We start from the raw sequence: 16,551 nt of genomic DNA, 5'->3' as shown, positions 1-16,551 counted from the left end.
CAACTATATATGTCTTTCGGTGATGAACGCGCCCACACTCAGTTGCATGAGAGCACGCCCTCTTTGCATGGGCGCTTTGTAACAGCGCTGAAGACCTACCACCTTGAGAATGGACGAAAGAGCTCGAAAAAAAAATTGCTTTAAAACCTGCCTTAAACTTGTTTTCGCAGCGAATCGAACCCTGGTCGATGGTCAACGGTACCGATGAACACACATGGACGTTTAACAATCCACGACGTGACCGAAAAACTGACGACGGCGTCGTGGTTTGCTCGGCCACTAGTTCCGATGGTCGCACAGCAGAGGCCCAAGTGAACCTCCATGTTGCTGGTAAGCCACTTTCCTTAGATATTCTCCGTATATGATCAGATGACGCGCCAAGCAGAGTTACGGGAAGTCGTTGACATTGTGTTTATTACTAGCAAAATACTGATTGTAAAAGCTGCTGCTTTGTATATTACGATCTAAACACGTGATTAACTGGCGTTGAAACTTACCAATCTTTTCCCGTAAAATTGAGCAACATCCTGCAATATCCGGCATCCCGCAACGAGGAATATCATGTTGAAATTTTAAGAAGCAAGAACGTGCTACATACCTCATTTCTAAAAAAAATTATTTGAGCTAGTTTGCCCTATAATGTAGGCATTACAAACGCAAATGTAATCGATCTCAGCTTTGCATATCTTCTGCAGTCCATACAATGGTCTGAAAAGCATCGTTACAGAGTCGGAATACATATAAGTGAGATGGGAAACTGTAGGGTTATGAACAAAGGTGACGTACGTAAAATGCAGAAATGTGCAGGCAATGCCTTTCCCTAGAAGCTTTTAAAGACTTCTGAGATGCGACTAGTGTCCGAGCGCATGCTCGGATTTATTGCAGCGGAGCTGTTAAGGCCTCGCTAGGGTGGTCTCGTTGTCGTGCACAGAATCGCCGAGCTGGGAGAGAGGGAAAGTAGAGCATAGGAGTAGAGGAGGTGCAGAGAGCGACAGACAGACAGACAGAGAGTGAGAGAAATAAAACAAAATGAACTTCCTTGGCGAGGTGGGATTCGAGCCCGAGTACTCACTGTCCGAAGGCAAGCGTCATAAGCATTGCGCTATACACCGACCTTTTTTTTTTCTTTTCTTTAATGCATGGAAAATAAAACTGAAGGTATATTACAGTGGTGGACATAGCTACACACTTAAAACTCGGGCAAACACACACACGCCGTCCAAAAGTGCGTCCAGTCCGGCGGAGGATCCTGCGCAGCGTAGACACTTCTTATATAAGCTGCACTTTCTTGAAAGAATGATCTTGAAGATCGCGGGCTTTCGGCATTGTGATTACACGTTCTGCGCTATACACCGACGCTTGCAGAATATCAATTTGTGGGAGCCATATGGTTGCATTGTACCGACGACTGTAACACAACTTGCTATGGACGAAAGAAAGAAAAAAAATGAGAGAGAGAGACACACACCAAAGAGAGAGACAGAAAGATGAGAGAAAGAAAAAAAAACAATATAACCTTTTTTCGGGAGGCGTGATTTGAACCCAGGTAATCACTGTACGAAGGCGAGCGCCATACCCACTACGCAATACACCCACGCTTGCAGAGCTTCGCTGTTTCATCAGATTTCACAAGCGTGCAACTGGCTTAATTTTTTACATAGAAATACTGATTTCGCTCTATAGAGAAAAAAAAACTAATCCTTGTCTTGAGTATCCCGGTTTAGAGCCCCTGTTTAGCGAGGTTTCATGAATGCGACAAGTGGTGCAATCACTTCGCATTTTCAGCCTTTCACGACCATGTATCTTGTGGTAATTCGTCAGTCGCTATAGGAAGGCGATTCGCAATACTTCTACAAAAGAGGGCCGTTCGAAACGCGTTTATTCGCCTCAGGCAGCGAATGTAAACGCTAGCGTATCACACTGAGGGCGAGAGAAAAAAGTCAGGTGGCGGCGACATTGTGCTCTCCTCCGTTTTTGGACGGAACGCAACTCACCGGACGAAGGGGAACATGCGGCATGTTCCCTTTCGTCCATGTCGAACACTGTTGCGTGAAACATCTCGAACACTGTTGCGTGAGCGTTGTAATAATCATACAATGCACCCAACGTAGGCTCATACGCAATGTAATGTACACGCTATGGAGGTTGAGCTGAGAAATGTGCTATTCTTCTGTCGCCATTCAGATAAACGCTGTTTTTTTAGCCTATATCATGTACACACCGTCTTCTCCCTGTGTGTGGTGGCGCAGTGCCTCCGACCATCGCCCCGTTCTCATTCCCGGCCTCGGTGCGCGAGGGTGAGCGTGCGAGCGCCCACTGCTTCGTGTCCTCGGGTGACCGGCCGGTATCGCTGTGGTGGCTCAAGGACGGCCACCCTCTGCAGCCAGGCCTGCTGGACGTCAAGCCGCAGCTGATGAACGAGTTTCTCTCCGTTCTCTACTTCGAGAGCATCGCCGAAGAACACAACGGCTCCTACACCTGCGTCGCCAGTAACCCATACGCTCGCACGAACGCCTCCGCTCAGCTGGTCGTGCAGGGTGAGTGACACGGTTTTGTCACGCGTGTTCATCAGCATCAGCATCATCATCACCACCACCACTACCATCACCACGAATAGAGGTGTTACAGAAAGTTCCTTCAAATGTTGGCAGTGCTTTTACACGAGAGTATACTTTAGCGGCTACTATTGTGGCAGCGTAAACATCCGTATGCTATTGTTGAGCTTCAAAAATCTTTTCCACACTTGCCTTTGCGTTGTTTTACTTATGCAGTGGCCCCCAAATGGGTGTATACGCCATCCAGCACCAACGCCCTCAAGGGAAGCACCATGCGATTCGACTGCCAGGCTGACGGCTTCCCGACGCCGGTGATCCGCTGGAAGATGTCAACAGGTAACCGATTGCGTGGTTCCCAGTAAACTTTGCTCCAAATGTGATCATTGCTCTTCAGTGTCCGTTCGAGAAGGTTGCAGGAGAGGTCAGCCGACGTCCTGCGTCTAAGGAGAAACTAGTCTGCAAACTTGACGGCAACTTCCATTAAGCTGTGCTTGCAGATACGTAATAGAAGCAGAACAGTAACGAAGTCACATCCATTTGACAGGAATCGCATGCTTGCACCACCTTCAAGAGATGCATCTTTAAAATACGTGGTCATGTCCATCGAAATCGGGCACTTTTCAGCACTTTCTGTTTTTCGGGTGCTGTGCCTCACGCACCGTGAAGCGATGAAAAAACTCGTTCCATACAGACTGCGTCAACTACTTCTGAGCATACCCTTCCGCGAAGGCAGGTTACAGTGGTGCGTAACCTTCTGCCTTTCAATGTTTTGAGTAATTGCACCTTATCCGAGCAGCACTGCATATGCTAAGTGGGCTTCTGCTATCACCTGATAGGACGAAATACAGACAGGCTTTTGGTATCTTGTGTGAGCAATCATTCACTGCTCCCAATTTATTTCGGGACCAGAAGAGCAACTTCCAGGGGCTTCCTCATTTAACAGCACCCGCTAAGCAACAAAATGACTTCCAAACCACCGGCACCTCATGTACAAGGCTCAAATGCATAAAAAAGCGCCGCGTCCACACTCTAGGTAGTAGTAATGGAGACTGTTAAATCGTATTTTGTGTCACACATGCCACGCACACATGCTACCATTTGATACAACATGCTTGTATTAAATTGATCCATAAACTTTCTCACCCTCCGATGTAAAAGCGATAAATGCTCTCGCATTATTTCGCCTACAGTAGCTTCTCAGGATGCGCTTATCCGGTTATGTGTGTTACTGAGCGCGTTTTCAGTCGGGTTCACTCCTCCGCGGGCACAACAGGACGCGCGCAAGGCCAGAGAGAGAGAGAGAGAGAGTTTGGAAGTTTTCTAGCCCTCTTCGCTCAGTCGGGGCGACGCCCCATTCTCCCTTTCATTTCTTCCCCATTTTCATCCCACCCACTCTCCCGTTTTTATCGAGCGAGCGGGAGCGCGCGTTTGCATGAGAGCGGCGCTGTCCGCTTAGCGGCCTCGTTCTGCCTGCGCTGCTAGGCCAACTGCTTTCGCGCGCTGACATGAAAACTACTGCCCTCCGTATAACTCCGCACAAACAAGCGGTGGCATCCCGTCGTCGTCGTCGGAGGTTTCGACGCCGTGAACTAGCTACGCAGAAGTTCGTCCACTGCTAGGCGGGAGACACAGATTACAGTAAATAAACTCTAAATGCTACGGACAACGTTGCCTTAAAACATTTCATTGTTTTTTTTTCATGGCTACTCCCTCGTACTTGTAGTATCGCACTCCGGTGCCAAAATTATGAAGATTTGTCGATTTATTGATTGTTATTTATTCATTCAATCATCTACTTCACAGGCTCCAGAAGGAGTATTGCGTGGGAAGTGTGTGTGTCTGTAGGGGGGGGGGGGCGTCATTAAATAACAAAGGTATGGAAGTTGTCTGGCAAGATTTAGGACAACTGGGGAATAAATGAGGGCAGTCATGCACGAAGCGTATTCTGTGTAATTTGTCAAATTTCTCTGAATATTCTGAGGTGTCGTGCTATATAAAAGTGATATTCTTGCCGTCAATGTCAAATCAGCTTATAACCCTAGTGCTCTTGGCCATATGGCATGCAGCAAGCGTTAGGCCAATGTGCCATTCGGTGCGCACACTGTGCATGAGAGCAAGACACGCTCACGCGGTGGCTTACTCAAACGTCAACTTGCAGTGTTCGGGGCAAATGCGGAGATCTCTTCCTTGCTCTCTTTCCTAGGAGGGGTCTCCAGTGGTTTTGTGACCATACGGAGCAACGCCAAGCTGCAAGTGCTGGAAAACGGCTCCCTTGTCCTGCAACACGTGGACGCTTCTGACGCAGGCGTCTACCTCTGCCAAGCCACCAATGGCGTGGGGCCGGAGCTCACACACGAGGCCAAGCTAACAGTTTCCGGTGAGGAACAAAAGAGTATTACATGTAGCAGCTTCGTACAAGGACTACATGAAGTAAGTGTGAGTCCTAGCGACAGAGGAATGACGGTTTTGTTGTCCGAACCAGTATATGACTAATGGAAAATACATGGATTTTATAGACTTCTGCCTCGTGGCTTCAATTTTATTGATGCTGCCATCGCAAAAATATTTCATTTGAAAAAGCGCTATAATTGCAGCCGTGCGTGCAGCCTCTGTGCTTTAACAGATTTTGGCGGAAGCAAATAATCTGTGATTCATGACAATGTTCTGTAAATGCCCGCATCGTTTAACATTCAAGCCCTAAACATTAAATAGATGTCATCATTACATAAAATTTTTAAAAAATGTTTGGGCAGGAATTTCTAGGGATGGTTGCAATACTTTTTCTGTCGGCAAACAAGGGGATCCGAAGAAGGAATAAGTTCTTCACTCAAGTACTGAAATAGAAAGGAAGCCGTTAAGTACGTTCGAAATAAAGCTCATAACAGGGCAGAGAAAACATTGTGCGCTATCTGTTGCCCTGTCATTTTGGTGCAGGTTATAGAAACACAGGTGGTAAAGATTAATCCGGAGTTCCCCGCTACAGCGTGCCTCATAATCAGGTCGTAGTTTTGGCGCGTAAAGGCACAGAATTGAGTTAATTACTTTTTTCTGGTGCTCTTCTTACTGGCTATATCATTTGAGCAAATCCTGATGTTTCGCCCTAGTTTTTAGTTTCATGATGGGCTCTTACTTTTTTTTTTTTTTGCGCACGCAGCTTCCGACGTATCTTTCTCGAACATCAGATGTTTGCTTTAACATTCATGCCGGTTAAGAAAAGGTAATTCATTAATTAAGCGCCATATATTATCCTTCTCTCCTTTTCACTCATGTCTGGAACGCCAGTCCCCGCCACCTTTATCACCAGCTCAATGTCGGTGACATCCCGTAAGGGAGACAAAGTGCATCTGCAGTGTGACTCCATTGGCGACCCTCCTCTCACCATCACGTGGTACCGTGACAACGTGCTTCTAGACATGGACAGACATCCGAGGTAATTAGCGCGACCACTCTCACTTTTCAGAACCCCTGCGGGGTACCGACTGTCAGACACGGCGGCTCATTCGCCAGAGGCTGGGTTGTCGGCACGCTTATGTCATTAATCAAGAACGCTACGAAGCTTAGGGCGTTCAACCGGCGAAGGTGTTCTGAATATTACACGGCGAAACTAACACGACAAAGATATTAGTGGGAACTCTACGTCCTTGAAATATTTACAGAAACGTTTTTCATTGTTAGCTCAGCTTAACTGTGTACACGAGACGACCGCTGACTTAAATTGTTGTGCTTTTCTGACTCGTCTTTGTAGCAGACTGAGTCACCTCAGGAGGTAGCAATCTTCATATATCGGCCTAGTGTGCAATTATACTAAAACACTGATTAAATCTCGCCCTTTTTATTACTGTTACATTTTGTTACGTGTTAATGACAAGATCAGTGGTTTAAACGGATCAACATGCAAAGGGACTTAGGAAGGAATGTAACAGGAATCTACAAAGATATCACAAGGAAATTACAAGGCCATGAAACTAATTTGTTTTCTGGTTTATGGGAAACTGTTTCTGACTTTTTGCTGTTCTGTATTAGCGCGGAGCTTCTTGTCAATTCGCTTTTACAAAGCGCAGGTACACAGTCAATGATCATGAACGGGAGGATGGCATGGCGTCTCAGCTACTGCTGCGTGACGTTAGGACAAACGACACTGGAACTTATGCCTGTAAAGTTGCCAACAGCCATGGCAAGGACGAAATGTTCATCAAGCTCACCGTGCAAGGTAAACGAATGTCCCTGTATTCCTAATCTACTCTCCTGAAAGGACGGCATGAAAATGTTTATTCGCTGTCTTCGAGCTGCTGTATATACTAGGGGTGTGCAAAGAGTGATTTTAGAGGCCGAATCGAATAGTGCCAGTAGTGAATCGAATCGAATCAAATACCAAATACTTTTCGAATAGATTTTGATTAGTGAACACTCTTTATTGCAATATTATAAAACGATGTTCACATCCCAGTATTCTTAAGGTTACCAAGTTTCTGTCATTACATAGTACGTTATGAAGAGTTTATTCAAATCCCAAATGGAGCGTTAGAAGCAAACAAATAGTTTCTTTGCATGCACAGGGCTTTCGAAGAGGGCAAATGATAGTTTTGCAGCCTGTAAAGTATGGCTACCAAGTGACGTAGCCTGCTCCACTACCCAAGTTCTCATGTTAGATGTATACTATGCTAGCGCGAGTGAAAACTTGTCGTATTTTTGCCCCAGTTTTATGTTTATTTGAGCGCAACTGACGTTTTGAGATATTCGAAAAGTATTCGAAACATATTCGCATTTACAAATACTGACATTCGATTCGAAGACCCAATCAAATAGGACACTATTGGATTGGTTATTTGAAAGTTTCAGATATTCGCACAGGCCGCATACATATGCTACAAACAACCTCGATGAGTAGTTCGCTCGTTCTCCTGTTCTCTACAAGGCTTTTGTTGAGCATAACATCTGCACCGAATACAGTTCACCTGCGGTGCTTAGATAATCGTGCGGCTCCATGCCATTGCTTTTACCTCTTGGGAAGGTCAGGGTCCTAAGGATGGTGTGATCACTTAATCCCGAGCACTGCATTGTGCTGCGTTCTACGTGCAGTGAGCACTTAGAACAAACCAGCTGGGGGGACACAAGAGCAGTTTTGCTGCGAACAGCCAGCTAATGGGCTAGGAAATAGTTTCAACATGCGTTTGTAACAATGATAAACTGTGCTTGCCTAACTGGGCCTATGGAGTCAGTGTTGCGCCGTCACAGCGATGGCAGTCTGCGCATATTTATGCATATATTAACCGCAAAAAGGAAAAGGAGCACGCATGGTGGGTGCACAGCAGAGTAAAAAACGTATGACTTAGAAGGCAGGGCTGTCACAGAATCTCGAAAGAATCTCGAATTCAACAAATTCAACCTGAGTCTCGGCAGATAGCAGTCACGTATCCCGCTTATGTATAAAACGTATTAGTTTACATTTTTGTTGTTAACTGGTGCAAAATGTAAAGCAATAGAAAGCCAATATTGAAGCTAACGTGAAGCACTTACGGAAATGCCTTTGGCGATCGCTAAGACACATTTTGTAACGATTCTATCTGATTCTGTGTATCTTTATGAAACGCTGCACCTATAGTGGATGATATTTATGATAATAACGCAGAGAGATTTCAAAGGAGCCAATGAGAACGCACAATGGAAAAGAGGTCTTAGAAAACACGATGCTTGAACAGCTCCTTGTTGAGCCCATTATTATTATTTTTATTACACATGAGCACTATTTGTTTGCAAACCAAAATCCGTAGCATCATTTCATTCGTTAGTTGCATGTATTCCCAAACTGTATCCCTTATGCTGTCTAGAATAGCGATTGCCCGTGAAGAAAACCGAAGGACTTCGTCAAAATTCCAAGCAATATCTGCTCAATTTGCAGAGGCGCCCTCACCACCGACCAACGTCCACGTAAGCCATCTAGCCAGTCGGTCTGTTTCAATACGTTGGAGCGTACCTTTCGATGGAAACTCGCCCATCACGCAGTATGACCTCAAGATACACTCTTCAAGAGGTACGCATTTCTCAACTCCGACCAAAATCTGCATATTGCATACAAAGTCTTGCGCCTTTATTATCACTCTCGTTAGTCAGTCATCACAACTCATAAGGCAAGGTTGTGTGACGATCTTGCTGTTTCCTTCTTGCACCAATAACACATTTTGTTATTAGTTGTAAAACTGAATAAAGGAACTCCGCAGCAAGGGAGTACAATCTTTGACTCAGTGGCTCTGTTGCTTCTCCTAATGAAATCAAAGCGTATTTAAATCCAGAAAGCATTTGACATGGAATATAGCGTGCATAGCGGCGCACGAAATTTTTTACCGTTAGTGACTTTCATCTTCACACAACAAATATAAAAGTTGTGTACCTATTTTTCATAAATGACACTTTGGTGTGGACAATGAATACTTTTTATATATACGTTGAGCGCCCACTTATACACCTCGGGAGACAAATAATGCCGCTGCCCGCATGCCTTGCGTTACTTTTTGGGAGCAACGAGAGCCACTGTGATCAGCGTGTTCTCTCTGCTCTCACTTATTTGCGTATACACTCCTACCACATGTTTACATTGCAAATATATTTTGTTTTCTTCCGTAGCTGGTTCACTTGATATGCAGAGAAGGACACAACACCAAAACAAAACTTAAGTTTAGCTACTAGTCTATTGGTCATCTCAAGAAGGCCACATTGAAAGCTGTCCCTCGGCTATTGTTGATATTGTCTGCAATACAAATCATCTAATGAAAGGCGCAGCTCAGAGAGTCAACGCAACAGGCTGGACGCAGCGACAATTAAAGCGTTTTTCTCCGCTTGCTTTTCGGCATGAAGACGGCACTTCCCGCGTGATACCTATTCCTGGAACCCAGCTGGAAATGACACTGGACAGCCTGAGCCCCAACTCTGCGTACAGAGTTGAAGTGGTCGCCGTCAACGGTATTGGCACGGGCACTCCCAGCGAGCCTCTCTTCTTCACCACCGACACCGAAGGTAAATATGTGGAGGATGGTCAGCCAATAAAAAGAGAATCTCTCACTCATTAAACTTGCGTGGTGTCATGATATGCGTTTTGTTCTAGCAGAGCGAATATCATAATGGGCTCCTTTGTTTCGGTTTGCCATTTCCTCGCCTGTTTCTCACAAAGGACGAAAACGATTCGTTCGCCAGAGAGATAATTATTTTACATGTTATTCTTGGTTATCTTGCAAATTTGTTTTCATTTTCTATTCATTGGCTGCTTTATTTGGTTTAGGTAGTTTTCCTGCTCTCAATTCCTGCCTAGGGGGGCAGACGAAAATTGGCATATGGCAACCAAAGGCAGCGCATACAAATTGAATGAGTGTATTTACTAACAGAAGAACAGAATTGTGTGTGAAAAAGTTCTAGTAATAATTATATTGACAGCACGGTTTTTCAAATGCTCCATACGTAGTGAGCCTTTGAATTGACTGGGACCGACCGCGCCGCCGTTTCAAGTGCTCCTTTTGTCGAAAATTTAAAATAAAAGCCTGTCGCCATCTCGAAATACGTTTATTGAACTTGTTCTTGCTGTCTGACGCTCTTTTAACTAACGAAAATAGTAATGGAGCGTTCTGAATGGAACACCATCTCGGCCATCATTTCTTACCCGTTTCGTTTCCTACAGCACCATCCACTAAACCGATCGACCTGAAGGTCATTCCGCTCAACGCATCCAGCCTTCGCGTCACTTGGAAGGTTAGTACACACTTTCTTTTCCAGTAGTAACAACCCCACCAGTGAGGTGGAGTATAAGATAAGACTCTAAAGGCACTTTTTTGTTGCCTATCAAACATATACGTAGGTTGTTTCACGATTCTTAACCCTTCCGGTACGTAACCACCATCTTATGCGCATTAGTTGTGCTTACATAAACTCGGTATGCGCAAAATAATGAACCTAATCGATAAAAGCTAGGAATTGTGCCGCAATCAGCTGGCATAGGTGGCACGCTCTTCCAGGAGAGCATCTGCAGAACTTCTTATTACTGGCATTGCCAAGAAATCTTGCAAACACGGAAATTGATGTTACACTCCCGGCACATACAGCGCAATGGTTTCATTTGCTTACGTAGCCATTTGTCAAAGTACTGCGCTCATGTACGTATATTAACGGAACTACTGAGAATATGCTACCAGCTCAGCTATTCTGTAGCATGCATGCATTCCTAATGGCTTGCTAACGTATAGCCGATGACAAAGGCAACAAAATACCCCCCTTCGCTATTTATCCATGATCATAGGTCGTCATTCATCGGTGTATAATCTGTGTAGGCGCCAGTTTGTGAGTGAGTGAGTGAATAATGAGTGGGTGAGCGAAGAGTGAATAATGAGTGGGTGAGTGAAGAGCGAATAATGAGTGACTGACGAGTGAATAATGAGCAAGTGAAGGGTAAATAATGAGTGAGTGAAGAGTGAGTGAATAATGAGTGAAGACTTAGTGAAGAGAGAGCGAATAATCAGTGCAGAGTGAGTGAATAATCAGTGAAGCGTGAGTGAAGAGTGAGTGAAACGTGAGTGAAGAGTGAGTGAATAATGAGTGAAGAGTGAGTGAATAATGAGTGAAGAGTGAATGAAGAGTGGGTGAATAATGAGTGAAGAGTGAGTGAATGAGTGAGCGAGTGCTTGAGTAAGTGAATGACTGAGTGAGTGAATGAATGAGTGAATTAATAAATGAATCAGTGACTTATCTGGCTGATCCTCAGTCTTGTAAGGCAAGACCGGCATCACTCCGTAAATTCATCATGTGATTAGTGCTACGGCGAGTCCATTGGTAGGCATTGATACAGCCGCTAAGAAGAGTCCTTGCGATTGCTCGGTCGAGACAACTTAGTGGTCGTCGATAGGGTAGCCTACACAAAGCCCGGCACTTACAGGTGCACTACAATACAAGAACGAGAGTGCACTGCCACATGCATACAAATAATTTTTGTTTAACTATTGCTCCACTGTAAACCTTTTTGCACCCTAAAGGGCCCCTAAACCACCTAGAGGTCGAAATTTATTTGTGGTGTTGCACTTGTGCACGAGTCTACAAATACCACGTAGCCGGGAGAATTTTTCGAAATGATGCCGTAATAGCGGAGTTACACGCGCTTGATGGTCGAAACACGGTCCCCACTCATTTCGCTCTTTCCTTCGCTACTCTGCTCGTTGGCTGGTCTCTCCTCCTCGCCGAGTGCACCTCCAAATGTCACTTGACATAAGTCATCACCAACGCGCTTCTCAAAATACTCTCCACTTCCGGTTAAGTCTCGTCAACGCTAGCGGCAAATATACCGACGGCGAACCGGCCTCCAGTGCCATACAACGTCTGCCGCGCGAGAGGTGTCCAAAGTAGACGGCAGTTCGGCCGGCGCACCGCCCCCAGTACGATCGACGTGCCAGTTGACGACCGCGAAGCTGCGCGCTTCCACCACCGGCGACGAAAACATCGGCTGCAGCTTCTGTTCCAAGCAAAATAATTTCCGCTAGATTAAGCCATGCATAAATTGCACATTGTATGAAGAACGATATCCACTTTCAAACGTTGAACATGAACGAGAGCTCCGATACTTGTTGAGCTCAGCTGCAGTGCACGGCTACCGACGGGAGACGACCGGCTCGGCTGTGCTCGCATCGCAGCCGACGGCGCCGCTAATATCAGCGTATTTTTCTTCTTTGTGTACAATTATTGCGAAGAGCGACAACAACGATAAGAAAATATTGCGGCTTGTGAGCGTCGGTAATTCATTCCGAAGCGCAGTTCGCTTTAGCTTTGAAGTGAACCGGCAAAGGCCTAATGACGATATCGGCGCCGTCGAGCGATCAGTGGCGGTGAGGCTGCCGCACAAATGGGTCCCGGTCTCATCGTCTCTACGGCAAGGAAATCTCACCGTTCGCGAGCAAAACCGCCGTTGAACGGCGGCCCGCGAATGGCAAACGGCGTGCGGCGAGTTACCGTGCCAGTAACGTGGACGGGCCTCAGCCGCGACTCGGCGCTTCTCGGCTACCCGTGCTGTTGCTGCCGTGCCGGCCTGTGCTCATGTGAAGCGTGCTGCTATGGACCATGTGTTGCGCCCACGTCTAGAAAGGCCAACACTGTCCCACTCTGTTCGGGCTGCTAATCAGACCGCTAAGCACGACTGTGTTGGAACGCGAGCGATTTGGCACTTGCGTTGCGGGCTGTAATTACCGATTCGAAAGTGCGCAAAGCGAGCAACACGACGAGAAAGAGCAGGGAGCGCGCGCACCTGCTAGCAGACTGGCCGGAAGTCTTAGGTCCTTGCTCGACCTATCCGCATCGTCGCGCCCGTTGACATCACCAAATGCGCCCTGGTGACATCACGACGACCGCTGGGGATACCGGAAAGGGTCGGAGAGGAGCACGGCATTGTTTTTTGATTTTGGGGCGCGCCCGCGGCGCGTACCGCTGCAGTGTTTGGCATTGTTGATAGTGAGGGCATTCTGAACTCGATGCGCGTGTTTACTTGAAATGTTCAAAAATATCTGAGGTGGTTTAGGGCCCTTTCAGGGTACTTTCTGTGTATGCCTCAAACGCCTGTCAGGGTGTCAGTTACAGACCGATTTGCGCCATTAGAAGGCTTTAAGGGTGTAAATTGGTTTGCAGTGTAAGCTGGTCGCGGTAACTCGAAATTGGTTAAAAAATGTGTGGCTTTTGCGGGAACAAACAGAAGCGTCAATGCACAGTGTCTATGTAGCCACCTCTTTTAGAATCTAATACACCAAAAATCACCAGCTATATGGCACGTTTTTAAGCACGAAGTGCTTGCTTGTTGCGTTCAAGATTACGCCAGCTCAAACATTGCACGGCGTTCAATCGCAGATGCAGCCAGGTGACAGCAAAATCACTGGCTACTACGTTGGATACAAGGCAGAAGCCGACGGCCGCGCCGAATCGTTTGTCTACAAGACGGTCGAGTCTCGTCCAGGGAAGAGTCAAGAGTGCGACATCAAAGATCTGCGTCCTGGTACTAAGTACACGGTAGTCGTTCAGGCCTACAATGGGAAGGGACCCGGACCCACGTCGGAAGAGACTGTCGGAGAGACCCAAACATCTGGTAATTGTTCTAAGATTATCTGTACACAGGCTCTGTTTTCCTCTCTCGGTCGTGTATATTTACTCCACCCTATTTTCTCACATACTGGCCTAGTGCAACCCTCCACGGCCTGTACTAGTTAAAGGTGTAGGTCATGACCATAGCGCAATTATGTATGTCTACGCCTTACGGAAAGACCCTAATCACACTAGTTTGGTCCCGTTTCCCTTTTCCCCCGCTCAAAGTAGCTGACTAGTGCGCATGAGCAAAGGCCAAACTCTTGCTTTCCTGCAAATACAATCTCTAACTGCCTAAAAAAAAAAAGAGCTGCAATCAGCGGCAATGAAGACCCCGTTCATTTTTCCCAAGAGAATTCTGGAGATGTTATATAAGTGACAGTGTTCCTGCTGGTACTTTAGTATTTCATAATCGTGTTAACCAGTCAAACATAATGCCTTAAAGCAGTAACGCTGCAGTACTATTTAAGCAGCCGACTCAATCGGTTTATTTTGCTGAAAGAGGCGGGAAAATCGATGACGGTTAATGTGCAAACGTAATTTTCAGGAGCGGCAACACTTATTTATACATATTTTCTTCTTGCTATTTGTCTAGATATGGCTTCCCTTTTTCGTGTGACCGTCAACTACACGTCGTCAACGGAAATACGTATAATTTGGCACGACATCATCGGGTCACGGCACGGTAAGGAAATTTATGTTCGCTTGCATTGACCTCGTGCAACCCACGAACAGCTCGGCCATCTTGGCTGTCCTTTGCGTTATTTTAAGTAAGGGGTACATATCCAGAAATATACAGAAACGCCGTGCCTCTCGCATCTCTATACGCAGGCTACAAGCTCTTCCTCCGACCAAATGCCAGTGACTGGGAAGCATACAAAGTGCCTGGAACCACGAATGGGTACACATTCAGCAACCTGCGCTGTGGGACGCGTTATGAAATCTACGTCGAAGCTGTCGGCGACAACAGGCCTAGAATGTCGTCCATTATCACTGCCAGTACTAAAGGCTCAGGTAAGAACTCGGTGCCTCAAAAGACGTAATCGTTGCTGTGCTCCTTTCTCCGCTCATGACACAAAGGTCGTTGACGCCTCTTTCTGAGTGACACGTAGCGTATTTTCTCAGCAGCAAGCGTCTTGGAATGACGGCCGTAACGCCATCCTGCAGTAAATCAACGTATATGCCTTCCTGAGAATCCAAAATTCTCCTTGACCGCTACGGCTGCGAATAATCCAAAGGGGACGTTATTTGATGTCGTTTAGCTATAGCTTAGTCCCAGATGCTAGTTCTCAGATTTTAGAGTTGTCTTGTGAGGATTGGCTCGCTACGTAAAGAAAAGGAACATGCGGCGATTTTTCATCCCGATGTACCAATACGTTAACCAGTCAAACATAATGCCTTAAAGCAGTAACGCTGCCGTACTATTTAGGCAGCCGAGTCAATCGGTTTATTTTGCTGAAAGAGGCGGGAAAATCGATGAGAAGGGCCGTATAGAAAAAAATCCCCAACCACATTCACTAACTCGGAAAAGTTTATTTTTCCTGTGTACAATAATCCCATGATCTAGAGGAAATAGAGGTTAACTGACAATTTTCGTAGCAGAAAATTGCTCACTCATGTACATGTTCAGCTGCGCACTGAATGGGGCATATAAATGGGTTGGTTTCAAGAACCTAACTATCCTAAATATTTGAATACGGAGGATAGTGGCTATACAACACGTGGCGCTGTTGCCATGCGCTACACAGTGCCAGTGGCCCCGGCACACCAGCAGCCGCTGATGGTGGACAGCGAGAACGTCCCGCTCGACCTCGAGGCTTTCGGAGACGGTGGTTGCCCCATTGGTCACTACGTGGTCAAGTATCGGGCGCTGGACGACGCCGAGTGGACGGTCGTGTCCAAGGAGGGCAGCAAGGGCCATGTGGTGGCACTGAATAACCTGGAGAGAGGACGCCGCTACAAGCTCCTCCTCGGTGCAGCCAACTCGGCTGGATACACCGAGCGGCTGTACGATATGCACGTGGCACCCGCCGCCAGCAAAGGTGCGTTAACTGTCGCATGTCAGCTCAGTCAAGGATATAGTATATAATCAATGATTCATGAACGTATGAGTGACGGAGATGGCTTTCTATGTAAGTTTCGCAGCTCACATTAGTACTCTTTCGTAACCTTCGTCGTGCATGTCATATCGCGGCGCTGACGCCTTTCATGGCCTCCATTGCCCGAAGTATTCAATGCAATAAATAAATAAAAGAACGTCGCAACAAGACAACCTTACATGCAAGGTGAGTACCATCCTGCATCTACAACTTCTGAATAATAATAATAAAATACTACTACTACTACTATTCTTAATAATAATATTATAATTATGAAGAATAACGAGGCTATCATCGCGTGCTCGACGGCCCTGTCTCTGCAACTTTTACGCCTTCTACTGTTCTGCCTGCTGTCGCTTCGCGTCGTGAATGTTCTGCCTGCTTTGAAATAACGCCTCACCTGCCGTGGTGGTGTAGTGGCTATGATGTTGCGGAGATAACCCCGAAGGCGCAGGATCGATGGGCCGGGGCGGCCGCATTTCGATGGGGGCGCAATATGCAACAAACGCCTTTGTTCGGTGCACTAAGTGTACGTTAAAGAATTCCGGGTGGTCGAACTCAATCGGGAGTACCCCACTACGGTGTGCCTCATAGTCACATAGGGTTTTAGGCACGTAAAACTGCAGGATTCAATTTAATTCAAATGACGCATTTCCAGCTCCTTCTTTATAATGGGGTGTGGTTATAGAAAAAAAAAGGCAATCTGCGGCTCCCTGTTGTGCTGTACGCAGCTCCGAATTGATGAGGTTGTTGAATTGTGGCTAAAACTGTATGCAATGCTCAACTGATGCCAATTAATCCAA

The 16,551-nt window shown here is 46.4% G+C and overlaps 1 pseudogene; it reads left to right on the top strand.

The window, feature by feature from the left end:
* The window catches only part of LOC119448770 (Down syndrome cell adhesion molecule-like protein Dscam2), a 235,211-nt pseudogene that overhangs the window by 199,684 nt on the left and 18,976 nt on the right, over positions 1-16,551 (top strand).

Source organism: Dermacentor silvarum, chromosome 4, assembly GCF_013339745.2.
Source record: "Dermacentor silvarum isolate Dsil-2018 chromosome 4, BIME_Dsil_1.4, whole genome shotgun sequence".
Taxonomy (NCBI): domain Eukaryota; kingdom Metazoa; phylum Arthropoda; class Arachnida; order Ixodida; family Ixodidae; genus Dermacentor; species Dermacentor silvarum.
Note: the sequence above shows the minus strand (reverse complement) of the source record. Positions and strands in the feature narration are given on the sequence as shown.